The 17278-nt window shown below is 42.3% G+C and overlaps 1 protein-coding gene across 2 annotated transcripts in view; it reads left to right on the plus strand.

Moving 5' to 3' along the window:
* The first annotated feature begins 7093 nt into the window (after positions 1 to 7093).
* The window catches only part of NCK2 (NCK adaptor protein 2), an 85888-nt gene continuing 75703 nt past the window's right edge, over positions 7094 to 17278 (plus strand). For both annotated transcript variants that reach the window (XM_059466168.1, XM_059466169.1), the window contains exon 1: positions 7094 to 7374. The gene's annotated coding sequence lies outside the window, so the exon portion shown is untranslated. The remainder of the gene's footprint in view (positions 7375 to 17278) is intronic.

Genomic DNA, 17278 nt, shown 5'->3' on the forward strand with positions numbered 1-17278 from the left:
TGAAAAACAAAGACTAGGAACACTGACTTCTGAATAATTTTTTCTGTCTCTAGACAATTTTTGTATGTAATAGAGATCAGGTAAAAGAACGGTAGTGATGCAGATCCAAGTTTACATATGCTCAGCCAGTTGTTATTGCCATGTTGCTGTCTTTGCAATAGCAGCTTAAAAAAGGGACTGCTTTAAAAAGCCCTACCCAAAACCAAGATAGCCCTAATTGTATTTTGAAAGCTATTTTTTCATGGCTCCTTTGTCATTATTAAAAAGTTTGTTCCTTAAAATAATTGTGATGCAATCAATATTTAAAATAAATTTTACTTTATTTCACTTAACAACCCATAGCTATGATTTTGTATAGTTAAAAATTTTCTTAATCTCTGATTTAAGAATTCAGTGTTTCCAGATTTTTTTTTAATGTAATATTTGTATTTGACCACTGATTTTTATAATGCTGTCTGGTATTCAGTTTTTCTGTTATGCATAATCATTCAGCAATTCCAATTATGACTGATGGAGTCAGGAAAATTTCACTTTCAACCATATTAAGTTCTTCACACTATTTTTCTCCCAGCTAATTGTAATTTTAATTAGATTGAGCAGCGATTGATTGTACTGATGTACTATTCAATTAATTCCACAGCGATGACTGAGGTTATTTGCTGAATGACAGCAAAATACCAGAGTACACCAAATTTCGCAATAATTATGTACCAGTTCTGTTAGAAACAGTGGTCCATCATCTTGTATACCCAAATTCTGATTTTAAAGTCACATCTATTTAGGTATTTTAAATCAATTTCTCATTAGAAAATGAGGATGACTTCACTTGTTAAGTGTAGAGATCATAAGCTCCGCAACATTAAGAAGGAACTTAAAAAACTGACTGCACAAAATATCTTCAATTTAAATTTTTCATCAGAGGCAGCTGGAGTCTTGGTTTATTGTTGTGTGCCCATTGTGTTTTGCCTCCCATTATTGTAGATCACACAGATACAGGGAGAATCATCTAGTGATCACACTACTTATGGTCTTGTCTTTTAATTCCGGATTGAAAAATAAAATACAGACTACACTTCTGTATTTTCTGAACCAGAAAAAAATCAGATTAGACTATGACCATTGTAAGATGATGTTTGATCTGCATGGATTGTACATCTGTCTAGACTGTAGACTAAAATCTCGTGCACTGATCGGTAAGAGTCTGCATTACCCATTCAAATAGGAAATGTTGCATGAAGGTAAAATTCATGCCAGCATATAATAGCAGAAAATTACTTACACTGCCTGACCCAATTCAGAGTCGTCAACCTCAAACATTCAAAAATTGCATCACAACACCAATCATGGAACTAATGTAAAATCCTGATTTAAAAGCACATTGATTTTTCTTTTATCTACAGGTTTCTAAGTTCACAGAGAGCAGGCTTCCAGACTTTCCCTGGCAGTCATGAAGGATTGAAACATTGTTTTGAAGGTTGCATTTCTCAGCATAGGCTTATGCTTCTTGGGATCATTGCTCTGAGAGATACAATACATTTTGTATAACAATTAAAATAATTGGCATAATAGTTTTCAAAGGCAGGGCCCATGATTAGTCACCAGTTATTAGAAAATAATTGGGAAGGCTAATGGGGAGCATTTGTTTCCTTCTCTGCAGTTAACTACAGCATTGTCAGACTGTGAAACTGACACCAGTCAGACCTCTAAAGGATGAAGTCAGTCCTTTGATATGAAGTTGATAATTAAGGCTGTAGACACTAGTAGAGAGCCAAGTAGGAAGTTAAACCTGAGTCAGCGTGATATCACAGGATTATTGTGCTGCCTTCACTCACAACCTGCAGCTGCTTTTTCAACCTCCTGGCCCAACTCAGTCCCACCATCCCTCTGCTCCATTTGCCCAGGCTCTTGGGGTGACATGGTAAGGTAATGTATCTGTGGATCTGCAGCACATCACTTTGACACTTTTTGTGCTGCAGATCCACAGACCAACCAGACCATGGCTGCTGTACCAAGCTGGGATGGGCAGAGAAGTCCTGTCCAGGCACACAAAAGCTGCAAGGTTGTGGCTGTGGGTCCTCAAGGAAGCTGCCATGGAACTTGGCGCCCATGGAATGGGCTTCCCTGCATCAGTAAACACTACAGACACTTGGAAAATGTTCCTCCCAAGCAAAGAAAGCACTGGTCCCTGGCTTTACACAACGCATAGACTGGTAATGCAGCCTACTGGATCTCCAGGTAAGATAACTTCCTCTGTTTCTTTTCTGTTGCCTCTCCCTATACATTTTTCACTCATGAGAGGGGAGTATCAGCTTGCAGCCCTGAGCAAAGTCAATGTGGGCAATCCCATTTTGCTGACATAACCTACCATAGCAGTGGAATGCTATATCTGCACCACTGGCTCTGAACTGTTGCACAGCTGTGGCACATGTCAGGGGGTTGTGCTCCTCCTTTGAAATGGCTGCACCTCATGGCTGGAAGATGAAATGCCTGTGTCTCTGCACTGAGCAGAGCAGCCAACTCTAGACAGAATTTGGTATTTAAGTGCAAAACGGAGATTACACAGCAGAGTCAAAACATTTAACAGCAGTATTTTGAATTTCAAAACTGGATGAAAGATCAGTTTTAACCTTTGAATAGAGTTCAAAAGATGTCCCTCAGCACACATCCACTTTTAAATAAACAGGAGAATCAAGGGCCCTGACATTTCCAAAGCCCAAAACACCAGTTTGTTTTCCTTACATAAATACTTTGAATCTCAGCAACTGTCTACAAAAGATAACGATAGAATTTGTCATAGTTAAATGTGATCTGCTGATAGATTTAGCTTGCAGTTTTACAGCACCTTTGGGGAGCTCTGGTCCATTGAATAGAAGAATTTGGATGTGTTGTGAGCTCTAAGGACACGCTCTTCCCCTCAACGTTTTTCATAAATGTCATTGAAGATGCAGCAGCCATGCAGTAAGTGAGAAAAGCAGCTGCCTTACCGTCAGGTTGAATTAGAATCATAGTGCAAATATACTTAAGTGACTCAGCAGTAACTAAGTGAGTATTTGGGATCTACTCTCCCCTGGTAGTGGTCATGTAATTCCCCTTCATCTACATGGGAACTGAACACATGTTTAAGCAGAAACTAAATATATAGCGATGTAAACCCTTCAAGATTTTTTTTGGAGAGAAAATACACTGACAGAAGTTTTCTGTTATCTTCTGTTATTGTTGTTTGTGTTATTAAAATTAGCATTTTTGGCCAGGTTAGGGAGAATTAAAAATCCCCTTTTTTCTTCTCCAAAGTGCCTAAGGTTTTTTCACCTTTCCATTTGTTACTGACACAGTAGTAACAACCCCATGTGTATAAATGGAGTTTATTAGACTACTGATATCTTTAAAAGGCAGTTTTGAAAATCAGGAGTAGGGGCTTTTGAAAGAGGTTAATCACAGAATCATAGAATAAAATATGTTTTGGAAAGACTTCTCAGATCATGGAGTCCAACATATATTAATTTAGATTAGGTATATTTTCACCCGAGTGGACTAACACAGAGTGACCAAACAGCTTTGCTACCTCTACTCTATTGTCTACCTCTGAACTGGGCAATGTTGTTTTCCAGATTTTCAACTTACCAGTCCCTCTGTCTCACATCCCTGCTAAAATGTCTCCCGATGGGAGTAGGTATTAGCTCATACACTAGATAGAGCAGCTGGTGAGAAAACCTGATGCATCTGGAGAAAAGATCAGGTATTTGTGCAGAAGGAGCCACATCTGGGAGGTGGTTGTTGTCTCCTGCCACTATGTGTGTAAATATATGAGTGTGGTTTGGACCTTCATGGCTGGGATCCATACATTCACGTGCCCGTCCTGTGGAAGCCACTGCTCTGCCAGGCCAGTGGGAAAGCACAAGCAGCAGCACACAGGAGACAGAAAATGGGTAGTCATGAAAAAAGAAAGGTAGGAAAAAAATAAAGAACTATAAACCAAAAGACACACTAGTGGTTTTTTTTTAGCCTCTTGTGCAAAACATGAACATCAAGATGAATTGGCTACCATTATGTAACTGCAAAACAGGTCTATCACACAACCTCTGAGTCTAGGGTTTGCATGTAGCCCTGCCTGAAGCAGCAGTATGAGGCATGCTGTTTCTTTGCCAAAGACATAGATACATATTTCTATTACTTACCCATCTTTTTTTTTTTTTTTTTTTAGTATGTAGTTATGCCCTTAGGCTGGGAAAAATATTTATGCTCTTCTCTCCGGTGTATACATTTTCTAAGGACAGCACCACTCTTATGCATATGCAAAAGTGCATGCTTTACATATTTACTTTCTTTATACAAAAGTGTGCCTGCCACATCATGTACTGCTTTCACTTCTGTGCATATTCCCCCAAATTTATCATCTTCTCATATTTAGAATGTAATTCTCACTCAAATCACAAGCAGCCAGCTCTTCTTAATAACAGTTATTTCAGAGATAACAGCTAATTATGACATTTTAAAAGGCATACATTAATATTTCAGTAGGCTCAATGTTTTGAAATACTACACAGGGCAACATCTTGGTTGTTTTTGCGGAGAAACCTAAGGATTCATTCAGCAAATAGGCAGTTAAAACATCCTTCAACAAACCCTTGCAAACACTTTCTACAGTGTCTTCTGTTCATCATAAGCCACATTTTGAAAAAAACCCCCAGCTTTAATAGATCACTTCTTAATGTAATTAAGTATATTTAACAACAGTATGCTTCAGAGTGCTTAAATTAGTCCTTTGCCTCAAGACAATGTATTCATCTAAATCTCTCCCTAAAACATTCTTATTCTGTAAATCCTATTAGCATTAATCTGCTAAAGTTAGGTGTGTTTTATAATTTTTTTCAGATACCTGGAAAGCTTTGAGAGCTACCACTCATTCAGCAGCTTATGGTTCCTTCTGGAGGTCTAACTTAGCCTGGAAACTTTGAAAGGTTCATGCCACCCTGCCTAGGACATCCTCAACTCAACAGTGCTATAGGGAAAAGAATAAAGTGGAGCATTTATTGTAGGATGGCATTAGCAAGGGTGTGGTAAGAAGGGACAAAACCAAGACTGAAACCTAACTGTGTACTATAAATGCACAGGAGAGAAGGGATAATTCACCTCTCTTTTATCAATTCCACAGTGCATTTTGTTCTAGAAACAACAGAGACTTTTATCTGAAAGTCCTTGGATGACCGATCCCATTTAAATTCAGCCTAAGCCTCTGCAGGCTGGAGTGAGGCCTGACCATGCTGTGAGGTGGAGCCAGCAGGGACCCCAAATATTTTCCAGCTCTAAAAAAGCATGGTTAGATTATTGTTTCAAAAGGAAGATTAACGCCTCTCTCAACTGAAATGAAATGCATGCACAAAAACCTAGGAAAGGGGATTTCTGTTCCTCCCTGAGGTGCATGCAAAGTCTTTATTGGAAGAAAAAAGTGGCCACATTTTCCTTTCAGGTTTATCTCACAGGCATGTGAAAGGCACTTGGAACTTCCCAAACCATCAATTCAGTGCTGTGAGAATTTGTAAAAGTTAACAAGGGGAAGAGCGAGTTATTTGAGGATTTCTAAACCATTTTAAGCAGGAGCATGGAAAGATTGCAGAGCACACATTTTTAAATCATCTTATTTCAAGCTTCTAAAATCTTTGTCCCAAGATCTCACTACTATATTAAGCTTGGTCACAGAAAACAAGACAGCAGGGCTGCTGACTTTAATTTGGATTCAGAAAGAGTAGTGTTGCCTAGCCTTGCCTCCCAAGCCAGGAAATGCTGGAGGTATTGTTCCAGAGCTAACACTGGAAGCTGCCATGTTGTAAAGGGTTTACAATATTTTTGAGCAGCTTCCCCCTTGCTCCCTGCCCACCTTGAGGGATGATCTTTCCCCACAGCCCAGGGACATACTGGGGGAAGCGTGCCAGGTGGAAAGCACTGGGGCTGACAGGTTGGCTATTCCCACTAGAGACCAGGGCCACCATGGGGGCCTTCTCTCCTCTGCCTTTAACCACTAGTGGAGGTCTTTCCCGTGAGTGGAGGGGCACAGCAGCTGGCACGGACATACACCCAGCCACGGCTCTGTTTTGGAGCTGGCTTATCCCAGGGACCAGCCTGAAGTGTGTCAGGGGAGGTTTAGGTTGGACATTAGAACACGGTTCTTCATAGGGTGGGTGGGCACTGGAACAGGCGCCCCAGGGAAGTGGTCACAGCACCAAGCTTGACAGAGTTCAAGAAGCATTTGGACGACGCTCTCAGCAAATGGTGGAATTCTTGGAGTGTCCTGTGCTTGGCAAAGAGTTGGACTCGATGAACCTTCTGGTTCTATTCCAACACAGGATATTCTCTGGTTCTGCGGCTTGGGGTGGCTGCCATGCCCACCATCCTCTGCCGAGGGCACAACACATACCAGTCACCGCCCGACCGGGCCGATACAGGGGCGCTGAGGCTGAAACTTCGCCCCGGGCCGGCAGGAAAAGAAGGGCCGGGAAGAGCTACGGCTGCGGCCGCCCCGCGGCTAATGGGCGGCGGCGGAAGCGCCCCGATACCGCGGCTGGAAATTCCCCGGCGGCAGCGGCCCCACAGTCCCGGCCCGTGGCAGCCCCAAGGCGAATCCCGGCGCACCCCTGCCCGCTCCGGGGCACTTCCCCCGGCCCGGCCCCGAACAGAGCGCGTTCCCCCCCATCCCCGGGTCTTTCAGCATTCGCCAGTACTTCTCCCGGGCGCTTTGGCTCCCAGCGGGGCAGCGTCTCCGGGAGCGCCGGGTCTCACGGGGATGGAACGGGAAGGAGGCGTCAGGGCGCCCCTGCCGGGCAGGGCCCCCTTTGCCCCGCCCCGCGGTCCCGGAGCGGTCCTCCCGCAGAGGGGAGGGAGCCACCCAGGCTGTCCCTGCCCGTCCTTCCTGCGCTGGGGCGGGGGAGCAGCGGCCCTCCCGGCGGGCGAGGGGGAGCCCGGAGAGCTCCTCCCGCGCGATCCCGGCAGCGGCAGCGGCAGGAAGGGCAGGGCGGGGGCGGGGGCTGTGCCTGTGCCGGGGGGGGCGGTTCGCGGAGGAGGGGCCGCCGCCGCCGCCGCCGGGCGCAGCAGGCAGAGGGAAGGCAGGGAGCGGAGCTGCCGTTGCCGCCGCCGAGGGCCGGGGCCTTGGACGCGTCCGGCGAAGAGCGCAGGAGGAGAAGGAAAGGGAAGCGGGGGGAGCCAGCCGGCCCCTCTCGGAGGACGCGGCCCGCATCCGCCCAGGGAAGGGCAGAGGGAAGCGGAGGGGGAGCGAGCGGGCGCCGCCGCCGAGGAGACAAAGAAGCGGAGCCCGCCTGGGCTGGGAGCCTCCCCGCCGCCGCCGCCGCCCGCCCCGCTCCGCTCCCCGCCGGCCGGCCGGAGGTGAGCGCGGCCGCGGGCGGGACGGGGATGGGGCCGGGGCGGGGGCTGGGGCCCGCCGCAAACTTGTGGCGGCCGCGGGGGACGACGCGGGGAAGGGGCGTCGGGAGCGGGGGAAAGGCGGGTGTCACCTGTGCGGCCGAGGCTCCGCGGCCGCTCCGCGCAGGAGGGGCCGGTACCTGCCGGGGGCGGCACGGGGGGCCCGGAGCGGGAGGAGTGTTCGTTGTGCCACGTCCAGTTGCGGGGGGGGCTCGGGGGCGGCTCCTCCTCATCCTCCCGAGTTGCTGCTCGTGTGCGTGTAGCAGCCGCTGCTTTGTGCCGCCCGGCCGGGGGGCAGCGCCGGGCCGGGACGCCACCCCCCCGCACCCCTCGCGGGGCTCCGGTGAATGGAGGCGGCGTATCCGGCGGCCGCGGGGCAGCGCCGGGGGAAGGCGGGCAGCGCCTCCCGGCCGGAGAGCGGCGCAACCCGAAAGTTTCCCGGGCGGGAGCGGGAGCGCCGCCTCCCCGCACGGGGACCGGCGGGCGGGCACACCGGGCTGCGGCGGGGACATCGCTCTCGGTCCGCTCCGTCACCGACTTTCGACCTCAGCAGGGCTGAGACCGGGGATTTTCTCAAGGAGCGCGGTGCGCTGTGGCCTCGGTCGATGCCGGTGTAGGTAAAGGACATAAAGGTAAAATTGCGTCTCACGTAACGAGTGTTCAGTGAAGCGCATCCCTGCGTGTTTTGGCAAGAAAATTACTGAAGTTTATAAGTTTTCTCTCCCTGTTTTTAATTAAAAATGTGCCCAGGATAACAGCTACCCCTTGCTGACAGGGTAGGCACTTTGGCCTATCTAAGATCAGGTTGCCAGATCGGGATTCAGGTTTGTAGTTCAGGTCTGACCTGCAGCTGGCTGATCATGAAGGCTCTCGGCTCTAGTTCCTATGTTTTTAAACAGTGAATGTGGTTCTCTGTGTGCATCAAGGTTATTCCGTGAATTCTGTGCAGTATTTCACTCGGAACTATCATGTTTTTGTAAAACAAAGAGAAATCTTTTGTTGTTTTAAAAGTTGTATGGTGACTGAAAGTCGGCAAGAATTTAAAGCATTCTTCAGCTTGAAAAGTGTTTCCTCCCATGAAGCTTTTTTGTTTCTGAGGAACATACTGCTGCTGTTATAGCAGCTTAACGTGGGAGAATTAGACTTTTCTTTCATGAAATGTGCTAGTGGCCTTTGTAAAAACAAATTTTTATGGCCTAACCACGCGTGGTTTGTATCATTGGGAGTTTGGACTGGTAACTTAATATGGAGGAATTTGAAAGGACTCACTGGGTAGGAGATTATGAAGAATTTCTGTTTGAAAGTACTTTTTTTGCCATTGCTTTTTAGGAATCTGAAGGAGTCAGCACCACATAGATGATGTCAATGGTATTATGTTTTCATTTGTAGGATTATAATTTCTGATGTAATGTTGTCTCTTTTCTGAAATATTGATTTCACAACTCTGGAAATCGAAAGCCTCTGTCTCACCCAAGTGTGTTTAAGAAGTTAAGCAGATCGCTTTGTCTTTGTAACTGACTTTCTTCTTGTGACTTTGACAGAAGATGTCACTTTTGGGAACAGTGAATAAATGTAGCAAGAGAAGGCACCTGTACCATGAAGATCAAGGCTGTAATTAGCAAATATTTTTATATAGGCCATGAAACAGATACAGATTCATTATAATGTTAGCTCTTATTGCTGTTGTTCTGTCGGTGCAACATTAGCTGTTGCATTTGCCTCCTGCTTCTACCAGATTACATTTCCAATTACTTTTGTGAAAAAAAAATTATACACAAAATCTCTTTTGCAATATTTTTCCAAAACTAACAGAGTTAGCCCGTGATAGTCTGAATCATCCTTTTTACTACATCTTGGCTGCTGAACATATGATAAATTCAGAACTTCAGCCTTTGCCTTGTTGCATTACAGAAATGGAACTTACCTCCCCTTCCTCTCTTTTCTTCTCTATTTTCCTGGCTAGCTGTCTGAAAGCTTAAGGGAAGGTGTTTGCTCTCTTCCGTGTCACCTCACATCTTCTGTTAGCTAAAGAGGGACAAGGTCAGCAGTGTCTGCTTCTTTTCCAGCCTTTGTTTTGTTTTGGTTTTTTGTGTTTTTTTTTTTTTTTTTTTTGGTTTTTTTTTTTTTTGGTTTTTTTTTTTTTTTTGGTTTTTTTTTTGTTTTTTTTTTTTTTTTTTTTTTGTTTGTTTTTGTGCCTTGTGTTGCTTGTGGTATGTTAATCCTTTGCAGTGCTCATGGCTTTCCTCGGTAGAAACTATAACAGTGATGACTTGAAAAGTGATACCCACATAGCTCTGTTTGCTGGTCCTGGTCTTGAGCAGCAGCAAAACTACCCAGAGTATCTGCGTTTTTCATGCTCCTTGAGCATAAAAGCTGCTTCCAGACTCATGGAGACAGGTGCTGTATCAATTTACTTGCAGAAAATCAAAACCAAGGCATCTTTGAATGTAAAGCATAGGTTGTAAAAAAAAAAATCTTTTCTGTTTGTATTGAGGGACTGATGGTTTCCAAGCTGTGGGTATTCCCAAACCCTACTCCCACGGTGTTCTGAGGAAGGGGGATTGCTGATGTGGATTTATTAGAGGTGTTTGAGGGAGTTTGAAAACTGAAAGCAGGCACTGCTGGGTTGGGGTTAATTCAGTCAGCCCAGGGTGAGGTGCTGGTCGCTGGACACCCTGTTCCCCCAAAGTAGGTCATCTGGCATGTGGAAAAGGCAGAGAGTTGAGGCTGTCTGCAGGAAAGCTGCTTTCTGCTTCTCATCAAATAATGAACTTAAAGGTGGTACACTTTGTCCTTGTGTTTACTAGGTATACAGAAATGTTGTAGAACAGTAGTTTCCAGGGAGTGAAAATCAGGAATTCTTGCTAGTTCCTGAAGTGAACGATGTTTAGAGAGCTGGAATGGTGCTTGCAGCGGGGGAAATAGCATTGTTTTGTTATCCTGAGGTGAAGAAGTGGGGCCTGCACTAATCACTAATCATTTCACCTGTGCACCATTGTCCAGTCTTTACTACATGAGATCCTGCTACACCTTTTGAGAAATGACTTTTCTGTTTGTTTTGCTTTGCAGATTTCTGCATGTTGGCCCAGGAATCCAAAACTTATTTCTGTTTTAGGTAGTTCCAATTTAATTTTTTCCTGCAAATTAATTAGGCCCATTAGTTTTCTCATAATAATGTAGTCAACGGTGTTCTGCCCAATTAAACTGTTGCTCTGTTTGGTAGTGTGTAAAGTAATTCTTCAAAATGGTAAGTTTTTGTTGTTTTGCTTTTTTTTTTCCTTAAAGGAATCTTTTTTCCCCATCATAAGAATTCTTAATTGTTTCATAAATGCTAATGACATGAGTGAGTTGAAGGTGCATTGCAATATGGAATATATATTTTTATATTCAGTTAAGTATATGTGACACAGCAAATCAATTTGTTTCTCGCTATTGATAAAGGGAGTTTATAGTTTAAACCCAACATAAATAATAACTTTGAGGTGGCCTGACAGTGTACATTTTTAAGCTTTCATAGAGTATTGCGAATTTTAAGAATTGAGGTGCAGAGGAGTAAATCTTGATTAGAGAATAGCCACCCATTGCATTTTAAATTACTGCAGCTATACACAAAACCCTGGTGTGAAGTAAAGTTTTAGGAATACTCATGCTATGAAAACCATTTGTTAGAGTGGAAGCTCAGGCATGCTGGTATAGCCTGTATTTGTTCACAATTCTAAAAACAAACTTTGTGGCTTAGAGGCTTTTTCGTGCTGTAGGTTTGCTATGCTGGTTTTGTCCTGATCTCATTAGCCAGTATTAATATGGTGATGTGTAACTACTGTTGATTATTTGCTGGGGCAGAAAATGTGGTGAACAAGGGACATTTGGCAGATCCCTGAATTCTCAAAAGTGTTGATTCTCTCTTACAGTTGTGACAAAATGCAGGTGGAGAATAAAATGCTATATGGGTGTCTTTTTACCTCCCCAGTTTTCCTCAACTCGTATCAGTTACTGTATGCAGAGTACACACAACCATAGAAACAGGTGTGAAAACAGGTAGTGAGATAAACCACAGATAGAATATAGCAGAAATTTTATTAGACAAAAAATGGTCATCTTTTACAGAATCAGGTAGCAACTTTTCTTAGGCAGTCTCCTTTTTAAATATTTTTTAAAAATTAATTGCATTAAATACAAACTTTGTTTCAAATAAGATCTTTTATCAGAAAAAGAAATACAGTTAGGGGAGCCTGTTGTGTTTCAGCAGTTGTGCTATTTGGATAGGTGGGGCGTTAATAACCAATAATAAATGAGCAAGCCTTCAGTTTATTACTTTTTTGATAGGAAGGCAGATTTTAGCCTTCTGAGGTGTTTGAAGTTTCTGTATTCCAGAAATGATCAGAGTATTTATGAGGGCCTTAATACAGAGAAGCGACACGAGTGTGAAAGCAGGTCCTGAAGTTTATGGAGAAGCTGGAGGCTGTGGATGCTCTTCCTGATGCAGTCCTCCGAGTCTGGGTCACGTCCTCTTAGAGTGTGAGAAGCTGCTTTTAGCTGAGTGCTGACTCTTGCCTGTCTTTCCCTCTGGGTTACGCTGGGTCAGCTCTGTGCAAGTGCAGAGGAGCCGTCAGACACTGCAGGAGAACGGGAAGAGGGTTAACAAAGGCAGGTGCTTTTCGCTCATGCTGGGGTGGATTATTGATTCTGCTGGCAGTGCATCATTTAAAAAGTATGTGTTCTTTTTTTTAAGAAAATAGAAGCAAGCTCTTGGAAAAAAATTGTCAATTTTGCTTTGGATTCAACTATATTGTTCTTATTTATATTATTTTCAAGAAGTCATTTAACACTGTCTTGCAACCTTTCCTTCAAAATAAGATTAGATCCTTGCAAGGCTGGGAAGGTTTAGAAAGAAATAGTGGTATTCATTAAGCACATAAACTATAAATGAAGTATAGTAGGATTTTCTAATTCATCCTTGTCAAATTTACGTTGGCTGAAATGATGCTATTTATATACCAATTAAGTATTAGTTAACTATATAGTAAAATAAAACCTTTAATTCCTTCAGTCTTTTCATAGGTTTGGGAGAGAAGAGGAACACCATGTCCTGTTAAAACTTAATCTGTATATGGAGAGTTAAACTGTTTTAAATTTTTCAAAGCATTTTGGACTAATAAACGTTTCAGGTAACAGTAATAAGTGAAGCCTCCTGTTTAGCAAAACCTGGCACTGATACCAAAGCAGAGTCCCAAGCATTGATCATCCTGACCCTCTTGGCTTTGATGCAGTAAGAACACCCTCAGCATACCATGGCTGCAAGGTTTTTCCTTCCTGTTATTACAATAGCAGTGTATCCATCACACTTGTTTTCTCCCACATCCGTTGTGTGTAGGACTTGCTCCCAGTGCCATCCTGGGCCACTGCTGTTTCAGGGGAGCTGATTTCTTAGTTGACATCCTAATGATGTTTAGGATGACGACAAGGAAAGTATTTTTCAACCTTTTAGTGCAGAAAGAGAGATACGTGGCTCTGTGATATGCTCTCGGGCTGAATTTTGATAGCTGTCATGACAACAAATGACACGTTCATTTCCCTGAATGGATGGTGTCCTTCCAGACACACACTGAGTAATATCAAATTTGACAGGTCTTGAATGATGGCATGTCAAAGATTCTGGATTCTACCACAGGAGACTTGGGCTGCTGCAAATGCACATTGCCACCTGGCTCAGCAAAACTTTAGGCTTTTTCGAGATTTGAGTTCAGGGTTTTTTTAGTTTGTTTTTACAAGTATCCTTTGAGTTTTCATTTTAAATAGATCTAATATTGGTTGAAAATTTAGTTGGTAATTTTGGATTGAAAATTTGTTTGCTAAATACTAGAAGAGAAAAAAAGGTAGTTGGACCTCATCCAGTCGCTTTAAAGATGCCTGTGTTTTAAATGCCTTCAGTATTTTAAAAAATTTCAGCAAAACATAGAATGATAGGTTTTGAGTGTTTGCTAGATTGGAAACAAGCACTCTGTTTACTGATATTTTTCATTTTGTGTTAGTGCTGAACTAACAGAGCCAGTGATGGTACAAACACTGTAGAGTGCAGGGCCAGGAGCTGACACCTGTGTAGATGGTCTACAAACAGGGCCAGTCTGGCACAGATGGCTTAATTGGTTTATTTATAGGCTTGGCTGATGTTTATTTGTAAGGTTGCAGTCTCAGTTGACCAGGTGTTTCTGGTTTAACTGGACTGAAGAAGTCTTGAAAGTTGGGTAAAATCATATAAATGCTGATTTTTGTGTGTTTTGTATTGGAATGTTAAGCTGGATTACGGTCTGTCAGTATCTAGTGCTCTGGTAACTGACTCAAATGACCTGCAAACAGCAGTTTTTCATGTGTGGTGGTGTATTTGTTTATTTATAGTTATGAATTACTTTTGTTAGCAATACTGTCTGGCTATTCCTGTAATATAAGTGAAATGATAACTGGTACTATTTTGGTGTTGGGAAGAAGGTACCATGTTTTTATCTTTAATTAGTCCTTCCTACCAGAACTTGGAATTCTGTGTGTGTAGCAATTTTGGAAATGTAAGTGAAGACATAGAATTTTTCCCAGTGAGTATTAATATTTTGTAAAAATCCCTGCTATTTTTTCAGCTTTGTGGTTTTAATTAAGAATGTTTTTGTTCCAGTCATAAAATAAGTTGGTTATGGTATATCTTGTTTAATTGTGCTTTCCTTTAATCATTGCATGTTGAATGCAAAAAGTGTAGGTGGCTTTTATAGGTATAAACACAGGTATTTTTACATCAAAAAAAGAGTGAAGCCATTTAGAGTATAAACATCCTGAGCCTTACCTTTCCCGTCTTTCTGAAAAAAGATGAAAAGAAAAAGTGATGATCAATCTCCTTCCTTTACATTTTCAGGTCTGTTGGCAGTCTTTCTGCTAGGGCTGCAGGGATAATATAGAAATAATTATATTGTGGACTATTCATAAATTCACACTGTTTTGAATTCCATTTAATTCAAATAGAGAAAGAAATTAATGCTAATATCCCAAATAATGCCATAATAAAGGATCTGCCTTCCACTTGACACTAAAGGACTTATGTTCCGTTACATCAAAAGACCTAAATCATTTTGAGCATTCAATATTAAAATTCTAGTTCATGAATATTAGAAATTTAATCAGATACCTCAGTGAGGACAGTGTGAATTGTGTTGAGTTTAAACACTGGTAATCACAAAGCTTGTGTTTAGTACAAGTATCAAAATATGACACATCATTTTTATGAGCTTTGAGGCTCTTAAGGGACGCATGGGGAATCATAATGAACTGAAATGTTATAGACTTCCTATGGCAGAAAACTGTTAAAGTCTGGATAATGCCATTACTGGGACAATGTTTGTCTTCCTCCGTTAGTCTCATCTTATAATACTCGTGGTTGTATTCCTCTAGGATCTTTTCTGGTTTTGCTGACAGGAGATTCTGGATGTTTATTTTATTCAGGTATTTCTTTCACCACTCTGGAAGACACCGTGTCAAAGCTTTGCCAAACTTTCCTTCCTTGTTTTGTATCCCAGCTTTTGTCTCCGTTGTTGTGGCCCTGTAAAAATGCAAGCTCGGGCTCAGTACCACGAGTGGTCCTATTGGAGTGAACATCTCTTATTTACAAAACACGAAGCTGAGCCATGTGCACATCTCCTCCAAGACAAGAACCACTGTTACACTGCAGGTCAATTCTTTCTTAGTTACACATTCTTTACTTGTCACAACATGTATATTGAATTATAGAACTTCTGCTGTAGTGTCACACAGCCAGCTTATTTTTAGAGACAGATTTTTGCCTATGCATTGTGTATGACGTGACTTTTCCAGCAGTCCCATAAAGTCAGTGTGACTCCTAGTAGTTTAGGATTGTTTAATGAACAGTAATACTGAGCTGTTGTAGAACAGGTGTGGATCAGGCAGTGCTTGATATAATACCTGCTTAAGTTGATGGAAAAGGAAATTACACCTTCAGGGAAGAAACAAGGAATTAGTCTGTTTTGTGTTTTATTTAAAAATGTGGAAACCTAGAATTTAAAATAGAAAACCAAAATTAATGAAAACAGGAAAAAAAATGAGAAAGGCTCTTGAATGCATTGAGGGTTGTAATTCCTGTTGTGGAGGAACCCAGGTTTGAAAATAAGTATATTAATGCAGATCATGGAAATGCATAACTTTTAAAATGCTTTGCCCCCCCCATGTTTTAACTGTATTAGATTGTTTAATGGTGCAGCTAGACCTGATTTCAATGTTCAGTTATAAAAGTCTTTTCAGCTTGCCCTTGTGATTTGTCTGTTATGTTCTTTGGTTTTTTTTCCTTCTTTCCAGATAGATAATTTTAGTGGTTAAGTAGCTGGTCATTTAGATTCCTTTGAGTTAATATAAGTGATATACTTGTGGTTAAAAGAAGATACCATACATAACTGCAATCTGAATTAATGGCCATTGACTTACTCTTCTCCAGCAATGGCATACATACCATTACTGAGTGTACATAGCATTCGAAGCAGCTTGGTATTTAGTAGATTATACTGTGCTTGCTATGCAGGTAGTAAAATTTTAAATGCTTCATTCTTCAAAAGTAGCAAGAATCTGATGTCAGTGAGTCACGAATGCAGGTGAGTCAAGGTGGAGTTGTGCTAGAGAGGAGGTCATTTTTCCAGTGCTGCTCCCTGGTCAGCTCTGTATGCCTGCTGCTCACCTGACTGGTAGCAGCCCTTGGCTCTTGTTCCTGTGCCATTTTCCTGCCACAGGCTTTTTTGAATGTGAGGGGTGTGCCTAGTTTGCAGGATGTTATGCCTGATGTTAAGCAGCTGGATTTCAGTGAATTTTTAAATTGTTGATACTGTTGTTCTAAAATTATGGCACCTACTAGATATTAGGAGGACCCCCACAAAACCCAACAACAATGAAAACTCCAAACCTTAATGTTAATGCTTGCACCTGGTATTGATATAATTCATAGTTTTGACAGTTGTGTACATGAACCTTTAGATTTTCTTAGGGAAGGGCCATTTTATTTTATGATTCTGTAAATACTTAATTCAAGAAAATCTTTGATTTAGTTGGTGCACACCTTGATTATTGTGCCGTCCAAACTGACGGTGATCATCTGTGTCTTTGCTTTGTCAATCTCTTCCCTCTACCTTTTCCATTGCACAGTATTTTGTAGATAATTAGGATTGGGAATAGCCTTGATTATGGACGTGTTTTTGGGTTGTCAGTAATCCATTCATATGGCAGAGATATTTAAGCAAAGAAAAAACAATATTGGATAAAACTAGAAAAAAAACGTAATCTGTCTAGCATGATTGCACACATTTGGGAATGAGTAAGATTTGACTGGAACATTGTCGTTACATGATGTGCAGAAGTAGAGTTGATGAACTTTCTGAAATGAGGATACACTTGAACCCTTGCTTACAATATTTCTGTAGAATTGATTTTAACCTCCTTCTTCTATGGATATATTCTGGAATTAGGGGTTAGGGTTTTGGGGTGAGCTCCCACATGGGTCAGTCAATATGTGTCTTTCCTTAAATAAGAAGAAACATTTTTAGATTGAGAAATGTAATAAATGTTCTGTATTGTTTTTCTAGAATTTTCAGTGGCATTGATTTGAAGTACTGTAAATTTATGGAAAGCTAAAATGACAGTGTGTAACTGTTTTGCAGAAAAATCTGTTTTCCTGCAGCTGCTGTGTGCGATATGTTGTCTTGCATTACACAGCCCTTTGCTCTAATACCTCTTTCAAAGCATCCAAATCTGCCTCCTTAGCCCGTCTCCCTTCTGCTCCCTTTGCAGTCCCAGGCAGCACCAGTCTGCCCCAGAAAGCCACATCCTGTGG

Source organism: Ammospiza nelsoni, chromosome 2 (genome assembly GCF_027579445.1).
Source record: "Ammospiza nelsoni isolate bAmmNel1 chromosome 2, bAmmNel1.pri, whole genome shotgun sequence".
In the NCBI taxonomy this organism is placed as follows: domain Eukaryota; kingdom Metazoa; phylum Chordata; class Aves; order Passeriformes; family Passerellidae; genus Ammospiza; species Ammospiza nelsoni.